General features: G+C 40.2%; 1 long non-coding RNA gene across 1 annotated transcript; it reads left to right on the top strand.

Annotated features, from left to right (window-relative positions):
• The first annotated feature begins 232 nt into the window (after window positions 1–232).
• On the top strand, window positions 233–2,543 carry LOC116274972. Its single transcript, XR_004183858.1, has 3 exons — window positions 233–308; window positions 1,413–1,581; window positions 2,490–2,543. It is a non-coding gene; the product is annotated as an uncharacterized LOC116274972 (long non-coding RNA).
• The last annotated feature ends 2,272 nt before the right edge of the window (window positions 2,544–4,815 follow it).

Genomic DNA, 4,815 nt, shown 5'->3' on the forward strand with positions numbered 1-4,815 from the left:
CATGAGTCCTAGATAGTTCTCTATGTGGTGGGAGCTATGACCTCAGTCACCTGAAGGCTCAAGTGGTTTGAAATGCCCAAGATAGCTCACTGGAGGTTGAACTGATTTGGAATGTCTGCAATGGTGGCAGTTGGTCCTTGCTATAGGCTGGGATTTTACTTGGGACGGTCATTTAGAGCCCTTTTGTTCTCCCTCATGTAGCCTCTCTAAGTGGCTCTCTCAGAGTTCCTTCAAAGTATCAGTTTCAGGACAATCATGCGTCTTCTTTTGGGGCTGGATTCTGGGAGTGCAAAATTAGAACTTATCAGGTATTTTTAAGGCTTAGGACAGGAAGTAGCACAAAATTACTTCTACAGCATTCTATATTCAAACAACTCACAGGGCAGGATCAGATTCAAGAGGCGGGGACTAAATGAGGGGAATACCAGAAGGAGTTGTTTAGGAGTATCATCAGTGTAAGAGATTACCACCAGCTCTCATTTTTTTCTCTTTCAAAATGGGCATGTTTGTTCTGGTTAGCCTGACTCTGTTCATTGAATGTTGGGTGTGGAGGCAGATAACTTGTGATTTTTAGTCGCAGGTCTCTAGATTAAGTGATGGTCCATCTGAAACTTATGTACAAATAATGATGGCATTCTGGACTTTGAGTCTTAGGCCAAGATGATGGAAATTTTGGATGCATCCCTTAAGAAGGGGGTGGGGATGTTTTGCACGCTAAAGGAAAGAAGTGAATATTTGCAAATATCCAGAAAGTGGACTGTGCAGCTTGAATTACTTTAAAAAAATTTCATACTCTTTCCTACCAGAGCCCTCAAATATGGGTTATTAACTATTGCTGCATAAAAACTACCACAAACTAGAGACTTAATAAAATACATGTTTATTATCTTACAGATTATGTGGATGAGAAGCCCAGGTACAACTGGGCTGAGTCTTTTGATTCAATGTCTCTCATGGGCTATGATGAAGTTCCCAGCCAGGGATGTGGTCTCATCTCAATGTTCAAATGGAAAAGGATCTGCTTCTAAGCTCACTCACATTATTGGCAGAATTCATTTTTTCGAGAGCTTTTTCCTTGTTGGCTATGAGTTGAAGCCACCCTCAGTTCCTTCCCATGTGGCACTTATTTTACATAGTGTAGCTCTCAGCATAACAGAATATGTCATCAAAATTAGCAAGGAAGAGGAAGGCCTAGTAAGTAATCTTATGTAATGTAGTCACAGAGTGACACCCTATCACCTTTGCTATAGTCTGTTGGTTAGAAGCAGGCCACAGTTCCTGTCCACATTCAAGGACACTGTACAAGGGGTGAATATCAAAGGATAGAATAATTGGGAACTATTTTAGAATCTGTCTGCCACACCAGCCTCCTCATTGAGGGACAATTAGACTTTTTATATCATACATTGCAGACCTGATCATATGTCTTACTTCAGCCAGTGGATTGTGGTGGAAGTGATATGTGCTGCTTTTGAGGAGATTTAAGAGTTGCCATCTGATCTGCCACCTTCTATTTTATTCTCTCCCCAAGAAATTTCTTAGATATTCATCAGCCTGAGTTTTTGAGCTGATCTACTCTAGGTATGTAAAAGAGGTAAGAAATTAAGTCTATTGACTGTCACTGAGATTATAGAAAGGTTTTTAACTGCAGTATAATTTATCTAAAGTTGACTGGCCCTGCTAAACTAAGAAATACAAGAAGCACCCTGGGGCTAGAAACACTGGAGAGCGGCTACATCCCTAGACCAGGAAGGACATGGGAAATTAGATCTTGCAAAGAGGGATGTAAGGAATGAACACACCAGCCTCACTTTCCATCTGGCACTACTGTTGCCCATCGGCAGGGAGAAGAAGAAGGCTAAAAATAAGACCTTAGAAAATGGTAACCTTTCAGGGGCAGATGAAGAAAGAAAGAAGAATTTATGGGGGAGTTGAGAAGAAATAGTGGGAAAAGAAAAACAAAACAGTAGAGACATGGAGTAGAATGATAATAAAATGAAGAAGTGACCACACTGAGAGATCTTTGTTAGAGTTGCACTAATTTAGGGTTTGTGCTTATCAAATTTAGAAAACAGAATTTCATATGTGCTTTAGAAAGAGTGACATCTGTGAAATTGGCAAAGAACAGAGCATGTGACTATAATACAATGAAATGACTAGTGAATATGAAGTAAAGTTGCAGAAAGAAGTTTTAGACCACTGCTTAAAGAAGCTTGCTTCTGAAGAAGAGTAAAAAGGAAGTATCTAAAAGAAGGGAGCTCAAAAAGGTGCCCGTTTTAACGAATAACAGTGTTGAAATTTTTGCAAGTTCAATGGAAATGTTCTATTCGAGGCTGATGATGTAGGAGAAAAAATAGACTTGTATATAAAATAAGGTCCATAACAATATGGGATAAAATATAATGATTACCTCTGGATAATTTTGGGACTGCAGGGCAAAATAAAATGATGAGATTTGCACACAGATAATTTTGTATGTTGGAAGTCAGGAAGTTGATGGATTTCTTGCCTGGATACCTGTATCTGCTTCATGAAGAAAAATTAGGCCATCTGCTGGATGAGGAAGAAACAATACCTTGAAGGGTTGGCCTGAGAGTGGGCTGCTGAAGGTGAGTTGAGACAAAGATCATTGATATTGAGAAGAATGAAACGGTTTCAGAAAAGCTTTCAACATCAATATTAGTCATGCTAGTAGCATTAATAATATCTAACATTATTGAATGCTGACACTGCTGCCAGGTACTGTGGAAAGAGATGAACATTCATTATTTAATTTTGGCTTCTTATTGTCCATAGAATAAATATTATCCCCTTTTACAAATGAACAAATAGAGATTCAGATACATGAAATAATTTACCCAAAGTCATGAAGATAGGAATTAGAGCAACCAGATCTGAAGACAGATCTCTCTGACTCAAGAGCTAAGCCTTTAAGTGCTAAACCATCCTTCTTTCCAACACTGGCATTTGGTTTTCCTTGGATGATGTTGGGCCTACTGGGCTAGTTGACCAACTCGCCCAGTAATGTGATGATATCATTGGAAGGTTGGTAGATGGCTGACAAAATGAAACCTAAGATACAGAGCTAGGTTGCATGAGCTGGGGCAGGAAGAGTGTTTTTCATGAGGCTGGAAGATGCCTATCCTGGAAAGAGTTGATGGAGAGAGGAGAATGCAGACCTTTCTCTCCCCTTCTTTCTGGTACATGGAAGACACACACAATACCAGTGTCCATTTTGAGGGGAAGCCACAAGAAATGGTGTGTCCTGTAGGAGAATCTAGGTTTAAGGTCAAGTAAGAAGTCAATGTTTTCCAACCTCAGAAATTCTGCCCTAAATCCAGCAGAAGCCCAAGGTATCAACTCAGACTTAAATGTATGGGCTTCCTTTGACTTCTCTGTTCCAAGTTGAATCTTAGTGAAGAGTTGTTTTCCTTTCTCTGCAATGTTCAGTCCTAGGGTGTAATTGTAGGGTGGTAAAAACCTCGGTTCCTTTTGGTCCTGGTGAGATCTAATCTGAATCTCTTTATCTCTGACAGTAGGAGACTGTTCTTCTGGTAGCTAATCCTTGTTACCATGCAGACAGTAGACACATTCTAGATGGATTATTGGATGATTATCCTCTTTAAAGCTATGACACTCTTTGAGGATTGGATTGTGATAGTGGGCTACATATGTTAATGCTGTGATCATCTGTGGAGTGAAGGAGCAGTCAGTGATATCCCAGAAACACAATCAGCAAGGTACTGACTTCTGTAGGTCAGAATGTAATAGACAATGCAGTGATGTCACAACTGACTCACTCACTCATGATACGTAATTAACATATCAAAATGGTTATAATGTATACTTTTTGTTGATAAATATTTTAAAGCACCTAATTATTATCTTATAAATATGTGTTACATATACTCCAATCCTCAGGAAGTTTGTCCTTCAGAGGGGCTCCCTCAGACTTTAATGACAGAGACTGACCTGGGAATCTTGATGGCATATTATGCTATCCTTAAGATATACACATTTAATCACAATTTTTCATCTCCATCATTTCCCCTCCACCCTCCCATCTGGCATGTGTAAATACTTGTCTCCCCACCATGGTGTATGTACCTTGAGGCAGGAATTAAGTCTAGTTCACTTGTGAATTATTATCCTTAACCAACAAAGACCTATTATAGTGCTTCATTTATATGGTTTATTAATTCAACAAACATTTCTTGAATCTTTAATATGTATCATCTTCCCCTGCCTTCATATATCTGGCATATAGAGGACATTTAATAAGCTTTTCTTTCATGGAATTACTAGAGGAAAACTTTATCTAGTTGCTATATGACATACTAAACTGTCACCTGGACTCAATATCACACAAACACTTGAAAAATGCAAAACATTATAATGAGTGCTTTAAAGAATACATTGGGAGGTGGCCCCAAGATGGCCATATAGGAACAGCTCCAGCCTCCAACTCCCAGTGTGAGCAACACAGAAGACAGGTGATTTCTGCATTTCCAACTGAGGTACCAGGTTCATCTCACTGGGGCGTGTCGGACAGTGGGTGCAGGACAGTGGGTGGGTGCAGCCCAACAAGTGAGAGCCGAAGCAAGGTGAGGCATTGCCTCACCTAGGAAGCACAAGGGGGAAGGGAATTCCCTTTCCTAGCCAAGGGAAACCGTGACACACAACACCTGGAAAATCGGGTCACTCCCACTCTAATACTGCACTTCACCAAGGGTCTTAGCAAATGGCACAACAGGAGATTATATCCTGCACCTGGCTCAGAGGGTCCCACGCCCACGGAGCCTCCCTCATTGCTAG

This window comes from Papio anubis, chromosome 5 (genome assembly GCF_008728515.1).
Source record: "Papio anubis isolate 15944 chromosome 5, Panubis1.0, whole genome shotgun sequence".
In the NCBI taxonomy this organism is placed as follows: domain Eukaryota; kingdom Metazoa; phylum Chordata; class Mammalia; order Primates; family Cercopithecidae; genus Papio; species Papio anubis.